The 18437-nt window shown below is 46.5% G+C and overlaps 1 long non-coding RNA gene across 1 annotated transcript; it reads left to right on the top strand.

The window, feature by feature from the left end:
• The first annotated feature begins 733 nt into the window (after positions 1 to 733).
• On the top strand, positions 734 to 3657 carry LOC116969155. The gene is made up of 3 exons (XR_004410651.1): positions 734 to 747; positions 3334 to 3338; positions 3405 to 3657. It is a non-coding gene; the product is annotated as an uncharacterized LOC116969155 (long non-coding RNA).
• Positions 3658 to 18437: the final 14780 nt, after the last annotated feature.

The following is an 18437-nucleotide window of genomic DNA, read 5'->3' as shown; positions in this document are numbered from 1 at the left end:
AGAGCTTTGGTTTGAAGTTGAAAGGCACTATTACTACAAATGGTGGCTTGGTTGCTTTGGCTTGAAGTTGAAAGGCACTACTTACTGAACATGGTGGCTTGGGAGCTTTGACTTGAAGTTGAAAGGCACTATTACTGCAAATGGTGGCTTGGTTGCTTTGGCTTGAAGTTGAAAGGCACTACTTACTGCAAATGGTGGCTTGGGAGCTTTGACTTGCAGTTGAAAGGTACTACTTACGGCAAATGGTGGCTTGGGAACTTTGGCTTGAAGTTGAAAGGCACTATTACTGCAAATGGTGGCTTGGTTGCTTTGGCTTGAAGTTGAAAGGCATTACTTACTGCAAATGGTGGCATGGGTGTGGCTTGAAGTTCAAAGACACCACTTACTGCAAATGGTGGCATGAAGTTGAAAGGCACTACTTACTGCAAATGGTGGCTTGGGAGCTTTGACTTGAAGTTAAAAGGCACTACTTACTGCAAATGGTGGCTGGGTGCAATGGCTTGAAGGTAAAAGGCATTACTTACTGCAAATGGGGGCGTGGGTGCATTCGCTTGAAGTTGAAAGGCACTACTTACTGCAAATTGTGGCTTGAAGTTGAAAGGCACTACTTACAGCAAATGGTGGCTTGGTTGCTTTGGCTTGAAGTTGAAAGGCACTACTTACTGCAAATGGTGGCTTTGGAGCTTTGGCTTGAACTAGAAATGGCACTACTTACTGCAAATAGTGGCTTGGGTGCTTTGGCTTAAAGTTGAAAGGCACTACTTACTGCAATTGGTGGCATGAGGTTGACAGGTACTACTTACTGCAAATGGTGGCGGGTGCTTTGGCTTTAAGTTGAAAGGCACTACTTACTGCAAATTGTAGCTTGGGTGCTTTGGCATTAAGTTGAAAGGCACTGCAAATGGTAGCATGAAGTTGAAAGGCACTGCTTACTGCAAGTAGTGGCTTGGGAGCTTTGGTTTGAAGTTGAAAGGCACTACTTACTGCAAATGGTGGCTTGGGTGCTTTGGCTTGAAGTTGTAAGGCACTACTTACTGCAAATGGAGGCTTGGGAGCTTTGGCTTGAAGTTGAAAGGCACTATTACTGCAAATGGTGGCTTGGTTGCTTTGGCTTGAAGTTGAAAGGCACTACACTGCTGATGGTAGCTTGGGTGTGGCTTGAAGTTGAAAGACACCACTTACTGCAAATGGTGGCATGAAGTTGAAAGACACTACTTACTGCAAATGGTGGCTTGGTTGCTTTGGCTTGAAGTTGAAAGGCACTACTTACCGCAAATGGTGGCTTGGGTGTGGCTTGAAGTTGAAAGGCACTATTTACTGCAAATGGTGGCTTGGGTGCAATGGCTTGAAGTTAAAAGGCATTACTTACTGCAAATGGGGCGTGGGTGCATTGGCTTGAAGTTAAAAGACATTACTTACTGCAAATTGTGGCTTGAAGTTGAAATACACCACTAACTGCAAATGGTGGCATGAAGTTGAAAGGCACTACTTACTGCAAATGGTGGCTTGGTTGCTTTGGCTTGAAGTTGAAAGGCACTACTTACTGCAAATGGTGGCTTTGGAGCTTTGGCTTGAACTAGAAATGGCACTACTTACTGCAAATAGTGGCTTGGGTGCTTTGGCTTGAAGTTGAAATGAAATGCAGTACAGCCAGTACGGAAGCGGCCGTTCCAGGTGTCCCAAGCCGCTGTGAGGATTCTCCCGACGCCGGAGCACCATCACCCGGCGAGAACGGCCAGGAACATCGGGCCTCCGTAGAGGCAACTGTGGAGGCCTCAATTGGCTCGACTATGGGTGAACTGGGGTTGGGGACTGGACTTTGTGCCTTCCCTCATGGTGGGAGCCATTGTGGGGGGATGTTCTTTATGTTTAAATCTCTTATTAATGTTATGTCTGTATTCTTTCTTTATGTGCTGCATTGGCAAGCAGCATTTCACTACACCTAGGTGTATGTGACCAATAAATAACCTTTGAATAACCTTTGAACCTTTACTGCTAATTGTAGCATCTAGTTGAAATGCACTATTACTGCAAATGGTGGCTTGGTTGCTTTGGCTTGACGTTGAAAGGCACTACTTACTGCAAATGGTGGCTTGGGAGCTTTGACTTGGAGTTGAAAGGCACCTCTTACTGCTAATGGTGGCTTGGGTGTGGATTGAAGTTGAAAGGCACTACTTACTGCAAATGGTGGCGTGGGTGCATTGGCTTGAAGTTGAAAGGCAACACACTGCAAATGGTGGCTTGGGTGCTTAGTCTTGAAGTTAAAAGGCACTACTGCAAATGCACTTACTTCCAGTTTGCACTGTATATTGATTTCAGATAAAACGCTACCACTTACGGCTGTGATTTTTGGCCATCTTACTCAGTCCCCCTCCGCTGAGCAGGTGCAGCGAATTCTTCCCATCAATGAAAAATAAAAGTGTTATTAGTTTTTTTTTAAATGTTGAGAATCTTTCTCTTGTCAATCACTCCATGAAAGCCACACCTTTTCCGGTGGGGGGGGGGGGGGGGGGGGGGTTATAAAACGCGGAAGTGTGGGTGTGGCTCAGTCTCTGCATGATGGGGGAGGGAGAGGTCACGACTCTGTCTGAGCTGTGAATCAACTGAACACACTGAATGTCTACTGAAGTGTGAGTTTGGTGTTTTGTGTGGTTTTATGGTGTTTTCACCCTGCATGAAATGGTATGAAGCTGCATTTGAATTTGGTGGCTTTGCACCATGCTTGAAATGGAATAAACTGCACTTGAATTTGGTGGCCTTGCACCTTGCTTGAAGTGGAATGAAACTGTACTTGAATTTGGCGGCATTGCATCCTGCTGAAAGTGGTAGGAAACTGCACTTGAATTCGGTGGCTTTGCACCCTGCTTGAAGTGGTTGGAAAGTGCACTTGAATTCGGTGGGCTTGCTCCCTGCTCAAAGTGGTAAGAAATTGCCATTGAATTTGGTGGCCTTGCACCCTGCTTGAAATGGTAGGAACATGGATTTGAATTTGGTGGCCTTGCATCCTGCTTGAAAAGGAATGTCAAGGAATAGTCATGAGTCAACTGCCAGCCCACCAGCCGTGAGTGAGCTGCCAGCAGATCAGGCTTGAGGGACTGAGCTGCCACCCCAAGAACCCATACCAGCACTCCAGAAAGCCCCCCACCGGCCACCAATATTGGAATTGGTGGAGAGGTGGAATATTGCGTCGGGGGACCAGCCCTCCCGTGTGAACATGGGACCCAACGGGTCCCACTTAGTCTAGTAGATAATATATTTTTGTATAGCAGTAGCTAACAAAAACAAATGGTTACCTCACAGTGTAACTGTCGGCTAATTCTGCTGTGAAATCAGAACTGGTGAGCAGTTTTCTGCAGCCATCTCTCCAGAATATCCCTCAAACTTAATTTCTTCCACAACTAGAGACATTTATTTCATTGTAATACGACTTGGCTCCAGTGGGTTAATGAGCAAAAGTCCTTGTTTACCACAGATGGAGTCTTGCGGACGTCCAAGGGCGGAGAGCGAGATCCCACCGTTGTGAGTTGAGGGGGAACGGCCGGGCAACGGGAAGTTAAAATGGTTGGCAACCGGGAGATCCAGCAGGCCTTGGAGGATCGAGCGCAAGTGTGGAGTGAAATGCACGCCTCGTCTAGATACAAGGAACAGCAAATGCTGGTTTACAAAAGAGACACAATCTCCTGGAGTAACTTGCACCTCTGGAGAGCATGGACAGGCAACATTCTAGGTCAGGACCCTTCTTCAGACTGCTTGGTGTGGGGAGTGGAGGAAGTTGGAAAGGAGAGGTGGGAGTGGTCGCCTTACATTACCTTCCCTCTACAGATGCGGCCTGACCCAGCGAGTTCCCCCACCGCTTTTGAGGGGATATTCGAGGATACGTGGGTGTATGTGCCTCATTTAGTAGTAAAATAAATTACTGAGTGAATCAAATCTGTTATCTGAATCCAGTGATTTATCGAACACAACATCGTTCTGCGACATCAAATCACGGCCCTCGTGTGTTTAATATAAGCTTTCGGGAACTACATAGATTTCAGAACTCTGATTGGATAATTCAGCGAATTGCATTCCTGTTTTTTCTCATTTGGAGAGCTGCCCGTTCACTGTAAGGACATATTTCACGCCTTTTTTCAGCTCCTCTCTGAACTTCTTCTGTGTCGGTGTATAGATACAGGTGTTGGTACAAGTACTTAGATACTGCAACATAAAAGCACATTGCTGCATGATATATATCGGCGTATTCAAATACTTGTCTTTGTAAAAAATATTCATTGATTGCCAATTCATGGAGGGGAACCACAGCAACAAGTAGTTGGCTGACACAGCGAATAGCAGAATCATCGATTTTCTCCGGTTCTCCACTTCTGAATATTTCTGATTGTCAATGTTGTTCCGCAGTGCCCTGCGGACTTTATTTGCTGCAATTATGTGCCTGCTTGTGAACCCATTAAACAGAAGAATGAAACAAATTGGTAATAATGGCGTTATGATGCTGTCAATCAACTCGTGGGTTTTCCAGAATAATTAAGTATAGTATTCAGGTACCAGGATGCACCCAAACGGCACATTGTCAATGATGACTTGAGGCCTCATGACAAAGTAAAACGGAATTCACCTCAAAAAGCTCAGGGCGCCCACGGCTATAATAACTATTGTCGCTGTTCTCTCGGTACAGTATCTATTCCGCAGGTTTTGGCAAGAAATCGCTATACAGCGATCGAACGTGAAAGCCACCGTTAGCCAAACAGAGCAGGCTACACTTGCAAGCTTGAAGAACAGCGTCAGCGCACAAACCGGAGTTATGTTCAAGAATTGAGCGTACGAATAGATCATATTAATGTGCCCCGCAACAATAGCGAAAGCAACCACCATGAAATCGGCCGCTGCCATTGCAACCAGGTAGCGAGCAATACACCTGGAGAGGCCACATTTTCCACGAGATAGGATCACGATCGCCACTACATTAACTGTAAGAAGAAAGAACACACTTTATTTATCTCATTCTCATTCATCAGCTTCACGTGACATATAATCTGAATGGTGGCTGATTAGGAAAAGGGGAGATGCAACGAGACCTGTGTGCCATGGTACACCAGTTATTGAAAGTAGGCATGTACGTGCAGCAGGCAGGGAAGACAGCGAATGGTATGTTCGCATCCATAGCAAAAGGATTTGAGTATAGGAGCAGGGGGGTTCTACTGCAGTTGTACAGGGTCTTGGTGAGATCACACCTGGAGTATTGCGCACAGTTTTGGTCTCCTAATCTGAGGAAATACATTTTTGCCATAGAAGGAGTACAAAGAAGGTTCACCAGACTGATTCCTGGGATGTCAGGACTTTCATATGAAGAAAGACTGGATAGACTTGGCTTGTACTCGCTAGAATTTAGAAGATTGAGGGGGGATCTTATAGAAAATTACAAACTTCTTAAGGGGTTGGACAGGCTGGTCACAGTTTAAGGATATGGGGGAAGTCTTTTAGGACCGAGATGAGAAAATTAATTTTTACAGAGAGTGGTGAATCTGTGGAATTCTCTGCCACAGAAGGTAGTTGAGGCCTGTTCATTGGCTATATTTAAGAGGGAGTTAGATATGGCCCTTGTGGCTAAAGGGATCAGGGGGTATGGAGAGAAGGCAGATACAGGATACTGAGTTGGATGATCAGCCATGATCATATTGAATGGCGGTGCAGGCTTGAAGGGCCAAATGGCCTACTCCTGCACCTATTTTCTGTTTCTAAACAGCCATACTAAGAAAAAGCAACAAGACACACAGCCACAGAAAATAAAATTTCACAGAAACATCCACCACAGCGGAATCCACATTCCTCACTGTGATGGAATGTAATAAAGTTCAATCAACTTCCTGGTTTGTTCACCCGTGGTCGGGGCTGTTGAACCCTCCACACTTGCCGCTGCCGACGGTCCGATGTCCAAAGCCCTCGCATCGGGATGATGGAAACTCCGGCGTCGGGGCCGATTGGAACACTCCGCAGCATGGAGTTCCCGAGTCGGCCTCTTCTTACCGGATACCGCGGGCTTCACGGTGTTAAAGTCCACAGGCCCCGCGGTTGGTGCGTTTCACAGGCGATCATCGGCAAAGGATCGCGGGCTCCACGACGGTGAAGTCCACGTGCCCGCGGCTACAAGCCCGGGCGGGTCGTCAGGAAAGGCCGCCCACTCCACGTTGTTAGGCCGCAGAGTTGACGGAGGTATGATACGGAGAAAACATCGCGTCTCCGTCAAGGTCAGTGGTTTAAAAAGTTTCCCCCAATTCCCCCCCCCCCCCCCCCCCCCCCCCCACTTCCCCACATAAAACAAATCAAGAAACACTGAAACATACTTTTAAAAACATACTTAAAATAATAATAACAGCAGAAGGGACAGACAGACTGCTGGCGAGGCAGTCAGTGCTGGTGGCGCTGCCCGGTTGACACTGATTATTTCGGGGCCTATCTACATTTGTTTTGCTTAACAAAAGACATTTATTTCATTGGAATACAACTTGGCTCCAGTGGGCTGTCGAGCAAAAGTCCTTGTTTACCGCAGCCGGAGTCTTGCGGACGTCCAAGGGCGGAGGGCGAGATCCAACCGTTCGGAGTTGAGGGGGAACGGCTGGGGCTTAGCAAGCGGTGACTCCGGATTGATCCTGACTCCTTCCGCCAATGAGAAGAAGAGAGAGGATTGACAAAGAGAAGGCCTTCGAAGGGGGGAGGGGGGGTGGTCTGTCGATCACTGGCCAGCTCGGATCTTGAATCCTATCCCATCACAGGAAAGTAGACTATTACCTGAATGGTGGCCGATTAGGAAAAGGGGAGATGCAACGTGACCTGGGTGTCATGGTACACCAAGTCATTGAAAGTAGGCATGCAGGTGAAGAAATCGAATGGTATGTTAGCATTCATAGCAAAAGGATTTGAGTATAGGAGCAGGGAGGTTCTACTGCAGTTGTACAGGGTCTTGGTGAGACCACACCTGGAGTATTGTGTACAGTTTTGGTCTCATAATCTGAGGAAAGACATTTTTGCCATAGAGGGAGTACAGAGAAGGTTCACCAGACTGCTTCCTGGGATGGCAGGACTTTCATAAGAAGAAAGACTGGATAGATTTGGCTTGCACTCGCTAGAATTTAGAAGATTGAGGGGGGATCTTATAGAAACTTACAACATTCTTCAGGGGTTAGACGGGCTAGATGCAGAAAGATTGTTCCCGATGTTGGGGAAGTCCAGAACAAGGGGTCACAGTTTAAGGATAAAGGGGAAATCTTTTCAGACTGAGATGAGAAAAACATTTTTCATACAGAGAGTGGTGAATCTCTGGAATTCTCTGCCACAGAATGTAGTTGAGGCCAGTCATTGGCTATATTTAAGAGGGATAGATGTGGCCCTTGTGGCTAAAGGGATCAGGGAGTATGGAGAGAAAGCAGGTACAGGATACTGAGTTGGATGATCAGCCATGATCATATTGAATCGAAGGGCCGAATAGCCTACTCCTGCACCTATTTTCTATGTTTCTATGAATGGACACCGCATTCTCGACAGGGCCAAGGAGGGCTTAAATTAGGAACACTTCTCTATTCATTTCCCACCACGGATGGTTGACCTGCTGAGTTCTACCGGGACTCTGGAGGGAATGGACAGGCGACGTATCAGGTATGTGCCCTTCTTTGGACTGATGGGAGTCGGGTGAGAAAGCTTGAAAAAAGAGATGGGGTCAGGCCAGACTCCAGGACTTGGTTGGAAAAGAGAGATGGGGTCTGGACAAAGCCTGAAAAGTGATAGGTGGATACAAAATGCTGGAGTAACTCAGCGGGACAGGCAGCATCTCCAGAGACAAGGAATGGGTGGTGTTTCAGATTGAGACCCTTCTTCAGAAGTGATAGGTTGATATAGGTGAGAGAGATACAAGAAACTGCAGATGCTGGAATCTTGCATAGAACAAAAGTTAGTTAGATGCACAGAATCTCTTGCCCAGAGTAGGGGTATCGAGGACCAGAGGACATGGTTTAAGGTGAAGGGGAAAAGATATAATAGCAATCTGAGGGGTAACTTTTCAACACAGTGGTGGCGGGTGTATGGACCAAGCTGCCAGAGGAGGTATTTGAGGCTGGGACTATCCCAACGTTTAAGAAACAGTTATTGACAGATACATGGATATGACAAGTTTGGAGGGATATGGGCCAAACGCAGGCAGGTGGGACTAGTGTAGCCTGGACATGTTGGTCAATGTGCGCAAGTTGGGCCGAAGGTCCTGTTTCCACACTGTTTCACTTTATGACTTTAACATAAAGTGTTACATTAACTCAGCGGGTCAGGCAGAATCTGTGGAGAACATGGATAGGTGACGTTTCACAGAGTTCTGCATTAACTCAGCGTGTCAGGCAGAATCTGTGTAGAACATGGATAGGTGACATTTCACAGAGTGCTGGAGTAACTCAGCAAGTCAGGCAGCATCTGTGAAGAACATGGAAGGGGTGGGGGGGAGGGAAAGAAGTGAGGGGAAGGAGGGGAGAGATGGTGAGGAAGGGGGATGAGGATGGTGGGGAAGGGGGATGAGGACGGTGGAAGTGAGGGGAGGGGGAGAAGGAAGGGGGCAGGGGGGAAAGAGTGGAGTGGGGTTGAGGAAGCAAGTGGGAAAAGGGGGGGGGGGGGGGGTCTGGCCAACCTGGGGGCGCCGTGCATCCAGGCACCGCGTCGAGCCGCCCGACCACACGTCCGGCAGCCTGCCGCCCTGCGCCTTGATGTACCTCCGCCCGCCCTGCGCCGTGACATCTGCCACATGCACAACCACACCTGGAGTATTGTGAGCAGTTTTGGTCCCCTAATTTGAGGAAGGACATTCTTGCTATTGAGGGAGTGCAGCCTAGGTTTACAAGATTAATTCCCGGGATGGCGGGACTGTCATATGCTGAGAAAATAGAGCAGATGGGCTTGTACACTCTGGAGTTTAGAAGGATGAGAGGATATCTCATTGAAACATATAAGATTGTTAAGGGCTTGGACACACTAGAGGCAGGAAGCATGTTCCCGATGTTAGGGGAGTCCAGATCCAGGGGCCACACAGTTAAAGAATAAGGAGTAAGCCATTTAGAACGGAGACGAGGAAACAATTTTTCTCACAGTGAGTCTGTGGAATTCTCTGCCTCTGTGGAGGCAGGTTCTCTGGATGCTTTCACGAGAGAGCTAGATAGGGCTCTTAAAAATAACGGAGTCAGGGGATATGGGGAGAAGGCAGGAACGGGGCACTGATTGGGGAGGATCAGCCATGATCACATTGAATGGCGGTGCTGGCTCGAAGGAAGGACATGTTCATCCTCAGTATCCGTCCTTCCTCCAGCACCTATTGTTATTGTCTAACCGGCGCCTTGACGTCATCCCCAAAACCGAGGGGCACCTGGTGGCGACGTGCATCACGGGAAGAAGGTCACAGAGTGCTGGAGTCACTCAGCGGGTCGGGCAGCGTCTGTGGGGAACGCGGATAGTTGCAGCGCGGCCTCCCGCCGATAGGTGGGGCATTATACTCAGAGGACCATAGACGCTGCATTACCGCCTCCCGCCGACAGAGGGCGCTACCGTGGGAGCACCAGAGACCTGAAACCCTCTCGCCCGCCCGTCCGCCCCGGGGCGCCGGCCGCAGGATCGTCCTTTGAGAGGAGTGGAGGGGGTGGGTGGGGAAAGGACGCGGCGTCAGCTGTTTTCACCTGAGCTCCCGGCGCTGGCCTCGTCGCGTCAGCCCCATCGCGGCGACCAGGTTCCGCCCCGTCCATGCGTCACAAAGGACCAGGTCCCGCCCCCTCCTTGCGTCACAAAGAAGCAGGCCCCGCCCCCTCCTTGTGTCACAAAGGACCAGGTCCCGCCCCCTCCTTGTGTCACAAAAAAACAGGTCCCGCCCCTCAAACCCCACCAATGACGGTCAGCATCACGTCCTATCCCCCCCCCCCCGGCCCCTGCGTCACAAAGGACCAGGTCCCGCCCCCTCCTTGGGTCACAAAGGACCAGGTCCCGCCCCTTACCCCCCACCATTGACGGACAGCACACGTCACGCCTGCCGCCCGGCCCCGACGTCACAAATGACCAGGTCCCGCCCCCTCCCTCAATGACGGGTAGCGTCACGGCACGTCACGCCTCCCCCAGCTCCGACGTCGCAAAGTGCCAGGTCCCGCCCTTCCTTGCGTCCGATCAATCCGACCGCGTCCGATACGTCGAGCCGTAGCCCCGCCCCTCGGACCGACAGCGTCCTCCGCCAATCGGAGGCGCCCATTCCGCCCTAGCAACGGTAGTCAGGGCGAGACCGGCCCCGCCCCCGCGGCTCCTAAACCACGTGGTGGGGGGAGGGGAAACAATCACAGCAGCTGCAGAGGCTGCAAACCTGAGATAAAACCTAAAGGGGGGCCAGACTACAAAATGCTGCAGCAACTCAGCAGGACGGGCAACATCTCTGGAGAGAAGGAATGGGCGACGTTTCGAGGTTGAGATACTTCTCATACTGAATGTCGCAGGAGAGATGTAGACGGTGATGTGGAGTGAAAAGCTTTTACACAGAAACATAAACAATAGGTGCAGGGGTCGGCCATTCGGCCCTTCGATCCAGCATCGCCATCCAATATGATCACAGCTGATCACCCACAAACAGTACCCCGTTCCTATTTTCTCCCCATATCCCTTGATTCCGTTAGCCCCAAGAGCTAACTCTTACTCGTGAAAACATCCAGTGAATTGTCCTCCACCTCCTTCTGTGGCAGAGAATTCCAGATTCACAACTCTCTGGGTGAAAAAGTTTCTCCTCATATCAGTCCTAAATGGCCGACCCATTATTCTTAAACTGTGACCCTCTAGTTCTGGACTCCCTTTTCATCGGGAACACGTTTCCTGCATCTAGCCTGTCCAATCCCTTAATAATTTTATATGTTTCTATAAGATCAATAGACAGTAGGTGCAGGAGTAGGCTATTTGGCTCTTCGATCCAGCACCGCCATTCAATGTGATCATGGCTGATCATCCACATTCAGTAACCCGTTCCTGCCTTGTCCCCATATCCCCTGACTCCGCTATTTTCAAGAGTCCTATCTAGGTCGAGTGGTGGCACCATCGAGTGTGGCAGCCTCGCCAGCAGCTGTCTAGCTGTCTGTCCTTTCATCCTTTTTGTTATTTTTAGTCTGTCTAAAAGTTTGTTTTTTGAAGTCTTTTAGGCTTTTCTATGTGGGGGGGGGGGGAATCATCTTCTCACTCACTACCTAGTCGAGGATGCATCTTTTCTGGATGCCGCATCTTCGCCCCCCCTCCTCGCGGCCTACCATCTGGATTGGTGCGGGCCTGAAACATCCCAGCGAGAGGGCCTGAAACATCGGGCCGCCGTAGTGGCGACTGTAGAGGCCTCAATAGGTCCCGACCACGAGTGAACAGGAAGAAGTTGACTGAACTTTGTTGCCTTCTCTCACAGTGGGAAACGTTGATTCCGCTGTGGGGGATGTTTTATGTTAAACTCTATAGTGCTGTGTTTTTCTTATTTGTGTGCTGCACGGTAACTCAAATTTCACTGCACCAATTGTTGTATGTGACAATAAATGTAACTTGTAACTTGTAACAAAGCTCTCTCTTGAAAGTATTCATTGAACCGGCCTCCACCACCCTCTGAGGCAGAGAATTCCACAGACTCACCACTCTCTGGGTGAAAGAGTGTTTCCTCATCTCCGTTCTAAATGGCTTGCCCCTTATTCTTAAACTGCGTCCCCTGGTTCTGGACTACCCCAACATCGGGAACATGTTTCCTGCCTCTAGCGTGTCCAAACCCTTAATAATCTTATATGACTGCACCCACTCCACAAACATCTAGATCTCCTGCCATCAGGAAAGAGATACCGCAGCATCAAAGACCGGACAACCAGACTGCTAAACAGCTTCCTGCCACAGGCACTGAGGCTGCTAAACAGTCACTCCACCTGATTCTGCTGCTTTTACACGGACAATTTAATAACTGGCACTGAGTAATAACTCTGAAACTGGCTCAGGCCACTTATATCAGCTGCCCTGGACATTTTATGACTGTTTTTACTTGTACTTTAATGTTGCTGTTTTTACCTGTTTTTAAACTATTCGTACTGTTTTATCAGAAACTGGATTGGTATTTTTAATTGTTTTTATTTTATGCGTGAAATGTTTAAGTTTTATGTGCGATGCTCCGCTTCCCTGGGGAACGTCTTCTCATTTTGCACTGTACAACTGTTGCTTTGCAAGATGACAATAAAGGATAAAGGAAAGGTAAAGGAATTAATATCCCCTCTCATCCTTCTAAACTCCAGTGTACAAGCCGAGCCGCTCCGTTCTCTCAGCATATGAAAGCCCCGCCATCCCGGGAATTAACCTTTTAAACCGACGCTGCACTCCCTCAATAGCAAGATCCCTTCTCATCATTCTAAATTCCAGTGAATACAAGTCCAGTCGACCCATTCTTTCATCGAACGTCAGTCCCGCCATCCCCTGAATCAACCTGATCAACCTATGCTGCACTTGCTCAACAGCAAGAATGTACTTCCTCAAATAAGATCTATGGACTTGTCGACCCATTCTTTCATCGTAACTCGAATACTGGCGATGATTCAGGAAAACATACAGAGAATTTCAGCCTGTTGCTGGTACGGCTATTCTGTTACCTCATTGCAGATATTGCAGGATATTGTCAGGGGAGAGATTGCTGCAGCGGGAAGACACATCGTGTTATTACGATGTTAATAGGGACATTTAACACGCGCTTAACAGTCCCACTGTGTTGCGGAAAGCGGAGATGTTAACAGATTTTTTCTCACCGAATGTCAAAACCCGGATTACAAAATATGGGGGGTGGGGGGGTTGGATTGCCACCACTTCTCAAAACACGGGGGGGGGGGGGGGGGGGGGGGGGTACTGTGGTATTCACTTGGTCAGATCTCGAACCTTCTTAACATATCTTAAGACTGCTGGCACCTCTTCAGTTATACTGGTTAAAAGACGGGCAGTAGAATAAAATCAAAATGGCGAAACAGATGGGTGAGGTGGAGTATGGGGGAGTACATGGGGGAACACTGTTCATAACTGAATGTCTTATTTCAATATTGTGGGATGCATACAGGAAGGCGCTTCAGATGTATAGATACGCCTGGAGTAACATGTATGTCTTCACGAGGCTGTAATTGCATCACAAGCTTCTCCTCGGTTCCCATGAGATAGATGAATAGTGTGCGTGTAAGCAGCAGATGGATTGCATTCATATAATATGGTTTTGGCATATGGCTATATCAGTTTCTCAAATAAAACTTTCATGGCTTTAGTGTTAAGAGCATCGAAGGAGTGTAATTGCTGAGCGTGTTTTCACGTATTATGTAGAGACAAAGAGGTAAGGCCAATTATTTTGCTGTATTTTGAGTGAAATAGCTGATCCGGGCCTACGTGCAGTGACAGTTCTGAAATCATGACCAAAACTTTGTTATTTCAATATAGTTAATGAAAAACAGGGATTAGATCAGGAATAATGGCTTTAAAATTGGCCAGGCCAACCACTTATGACATCGAAGGGCCTAGCAGAGTGTTATTGAGGTCATGTGCTTGCAGGGAGTTATACATCTGCATAGTGGGGAGCATTAAAGCATAAAATGCTCAGGATCAACGTGTATTTGGGACGGTGAAGTAGCAATGTCACAAAATTTTGAGATTTAAAAAATCAAGTCTGCAATTTATCCCATCAGATAAAGCATAAAAAGAAGTTTAATTTGACACCTAATTCACTTTCATATCTCAAGTATTTAAAAAGTTATGGCCATTTTTTTCATACTCGGAAATTAGCATCTTGCTCCCTATTGATTTTCTATGGACATAACAAAACAGCTGTGATCGTGGACAGTCAAAAGCCCATAACTTTCTTAAAAAATACGAGAACTGAATGAAATTTTCAGTTATCATAGATTGAACCATTCTGAAACAAATATAAAATAAGCTTACTTGGATGACCTGAAATTAAAGCATATAATTAGTTAGTTACCCAATTGTAGCTAATTTCAAACTTCAATTACTAGATCTAAACATCTATCCATTTCTTAATAAATGATTAACATTTTTAAATAGCCTAAGTGTCCAAATAATATTCACAAATAATTCACAATAAAACATGATTTTAAAATCTCATTTACATTAATTTATAGGCCAAATTGAAGGAATTTAGTGTTCAATTGCTGTAAATTAAAGTCCATTTAAATCAGCTTTCCAGTGGGATCCTGTGGACGCGCTGGTTTAGAACGTTCACATTGCGGTAGATTTGTGCCTCAAATGCCCAGAAAAATACTGCGGGATATAATGGGCCCAAAATGAGCTCATCGCAATATTAAACTTTGTATAAAGGGATCTTAAGAAGTCCTTTTTAATGTAAAAATATACAGCCTACCTCCCGTTGTCTGCTGTATGAGACCCGGCCGCTTGCCGGCCGTCGGGGGTTTAGAGGTTAATTTTTAAACTACTATAACAATTAGCTAAAGCTCTTAAAACTAATAATAGCTCAAGCAACGGAATCTGCTAGCGAATTTTCGTTAATAATTAACTAGGCTGAACATCCTCGATTTGAACAGCCTAGAGAAAATCGCGATTTAAACCCGCCCCCCTCTAAACGGCGCCAAAATCGCGCACACGGGCTGGGACAGATTTTCAGCGACGCTTCAGGTACGCTTTGCAACATACTGAGGTGAAGCGCTGCTGTAACAAAAACCGGGATCCTGGGTATCGAACACCATTTAACGTTGGTCACAGAGTATATCAGAAATTAACGAATAAATACATGCAGGAATAGACCATTCGGCCCTTCGAGCCATCATGGCTGATCATCCAAATTCAGTACCCCGTTCCTGCTTTTTCCCCCACATCCCTTGACTCCTTTAGCCCTAAGAGCTAAATTTAACTCTCTCTTGAAAACAACCAGTGAATTGCCCTCCGCTACCTTCTGTGGCAGCGAATTCCGCAGATTCATAACTCTGTGATTTTTTTCCCCCTCATCTCAGCCCTAAACGGCCTACCCCTTATTCTTAAACTGTGGCCCCTGGTTCTGGACTCCCCCAAAATCAGGAAACATTTTCCTGCATCTACCCTGCCCACTCCTCTAACAATTTTAGATGTTTCTATAAGATCCCCTCTCAATCTAAATTCCAGTAAATATAAGCCCAGTCGGCCCATTCTTTCATCATACATCAGTCCTGCCATCCTGGGAAATAACCTGGTGAACCTACGCCAAAATTGCAAGCAATACTCCTGGTAAATGACATCCATGAAAAAGTCACAAGTACAACCAGACTATTCGCTGATGATTGTTTGCTGTACCGTCCAATTAAGTCAGCTGATGATGAAGATGCTCTCCAAAAGGATCTCGAGACTATGGTTGAGTGGTCACAACAATGGGGCATGCAGTTCAACCCTTCCAAATGTGAAACCAAGCGTGTCACCAGAAAGAGGAATCCAGGCGAAACATCTTACAATATACTTGGTGCCACCTTTGAAGAATCCAAACAAACCAAGTATCTTGACATCAAATTGCAGAATGATCTGCGTTGGAATGGTCAGACTCATCATGCAACTGTGAAAGCAACAGGTGTGCTAAATTTTCTGAGGTGCAACTTTTATCATTGTTCAACTTCTGTCAAGGAGAAGCTATACTTCACCCTCGTTAGACCTCATTTGGACTATGCAGTTGCAGCATGGGACCCATACACAAATAAAAACATTTCTTCCATCGAACATGTCCAAAGACAGGCATCTTGATTTGTTACTAACACCTATGAGAGAGAAGCGAGTGTCCCCAAACTTCTGAATTCTCTGTGGTGGAACCCTCTCCAAGACAAGACGCGAAGCTCACCGTTTGATCTGTTTTTACAAAATGTTAAATGGTCAGCTTGACATAGATTACAAGACCTACACCAAACCCAAACCTATTAGGAGCAGACGAGGGCATTCGGTCCAATTTGTGATCCCAGCTACAAAGACAGATGTGTACAGCAATGTGTTCTTCCCCCGCACAATTAAAGCATGGAATAATCTCCACCCTACTATAGTTACCCAACCAGATGCAACTAAATTTAAAGTAGCTCTTTCTTCCCAATAACCCTTTCTGGCTTAAGTCCTCCCTCCACCACCTCCAGTTTAAATTCCATTTGGAATATTTTGGAGGACCAAGAAACCAAGAACCAAGAAGCCATGTATAACTGCAATAGGACCTCCTTGCTCCTAAAGTCAAATCCTCTCGCAATGAAGGCCAACATTAGTCACACCATTGGCTTTCTTCACTGCCTGCTGTACCTGCATGCTTACTTTCAGTGACTGATGTACAAGCACACCCAGGTCCCATTGCACCCCACCCCCACTTCTAATCTGACATAATTCAGATAATTATCTGCCTCCCTGTTATTGCCACCAAAATTGAAAACCTCACATTTATTCACATACAGTGTCCTCCATAATGTTTGGGACAAAGACACATCATTCGCTGTAGAAGAAGGGAAGACCATAAATGACTGCCCGGTTCATCGTAAAATAAAACCAGGGACAAGGGGAGTGAAGAAGTTGTCAATCACTGGTGGGATTCAGATAAATCCGAATGTAATTTAGAGGTACATTAGGGGCAAATGCGTGATTAGGTGAAGAAATGAACACAAAATGAAATATCTGTGTTTCCCCACACAGCCCCACTCCCCCCACTTTGACCTTCCCCGTTCCTCCTCCCTTCCCCCCACACCACCCCGCCCCCTCACACCACACCCCATACGCCCTTCCCCCCTCCCCTCCTCCCCACACACACCCCCTTCCACTTCCCCCTTCCCCATGGGTTGCATAGGGGTACCAGGCATCCCGTGTGACTGGGACCCAACGGGACCCAACGGGACCCACTTAGTCTAGTAGTATTATAAACATAGGAACATAGAAAATAGGCGCAGGAGTAGGCCATTCGGCCCTTCGTGCCCGCATTCAATATGATCATGGCTGATCATCCAACTCAGTATCCTGTACCTGCCTTCTCTCCATACCCCCTGATCCCTTTAGCCACAATGGCCACATCTAACTCCCTCTTAAATGTAGCCAATGAACTGGCCTCAACTACCTTATGTGGCAGAGAATTCCACAGATTCACCAATCTCTGTGAAAAATGTTTTTATTATCTCGGTCTAAAAGATTTCCCTCTAAAACCAGTGCATAGGATTACGGTGATCAGTTTGAGATTTAAACTGAATCTCAGACCAACGTCTCATTTCGGAGATTGAACCAAATCTGGAATGAGTTTTCAGAGGAAGTTACTGAAGAGGATGCCAGTCTAGTTTCCTATTTTTAAAAGTCAGTTGGTCAGATGCAGGGTGTGAAGAGTTAAGAAGGCTGTGGATAATTGCAGCGATTGATAAATGCCACTAGCTCAGCAGGCCCACTTGATCGGACCTGTACAAAGTGGTCTGAAGGGCATGTGTTCATGCTGTAGAACCCTAAGACGTTGATTGAAAAGGCGCCTAAGAGATACCGTTAAAAATGTTGTACGTCGGTAAAAAGGAAGATACCAAACTAATCAAAATTACCGCAAATTAATGCAGAAATATAGAAAAACTAAGCCGTTGCCATCAAACGCCAAGGATAAGAAATCAGATGATTCAGTTAGATCAATTTAGTTTAGTTTTCTATTACCTCGGTACACTTAACAAATAGTCAACGAATAGACAATACACAATGCACAGACACACGATAACCATATAACCATATAACAATTACAGCACGGAAACAGGCCAACTTTTTTCCCTTAGTCCCACCTGCCTGAACTCATACCATAAATATAACCATATAACAAACATAACCGATATACAAACATAGAAACGTAGAAAAAGGAGCAGAGGTACCCATTTCGGCACATTCAATATGATCATGGCTGATAATCCAAAATCCGTAACCCGTTTCTTCTTTTTCCCCATTACCCTTCATTTCATTAGTCCGAAGAGCTAAATCTGACTCTCTCTTGAAAAACATCCAGTGAATTAGCCTCCACTGCCTTCTCTGGCAGATTATTCCTCAGATTCAATGGGTGAAATAGTATTTCCTCTTCTCAGTGCTAAATGGCCTACCCCTTATTTTTAAACTATGACTCCTGGTTCCGGACTCCCCCAACATCGGCAAAAAAAATCTACATTATCCGATCCAATCACTTAAGAATTGTATATGTTTGTCATATACATCAATGATCTAGATGATGGTGTGGTAAATTGGATTAGTAAATATGCAGATGAAACTAAGATAGGTGGGGTTGTGGATAATGAAGTAGATTTTCAAAGTTTACAGAGAGATTTAGGCCATTTGGAAGAGTGGGCTGAAAGATGGCAGATGGAGTTTAATGCTGATAAGTGTGAGGTGCTACATCTTGGTAGGACAAATCAAAATAGGACATACATGGTTAATGGTAG

The sequence above is a fragment of the Amblyraja radiata genome, unplaced genomic scaffold, assembly GCF_010909765.2.
Source record: "Amblyraja radiata isolate CabotCenter1 unplaced genomic scaffold, sAmbRad1.1.pri S116, whole genome shotgun sequence".
Lineage (NCBI taxonomy): Eukaryota > Metazoa > Chordata > Chondrichthyes > Rajiformes > Rajidae > Amblyraja > Amblyraja radiata.
The sequence above is the reverse complement of the archived record's forward strand: the minus strand, read 5'-3'. Positions and strand labels throughout refer to the sequence as shown.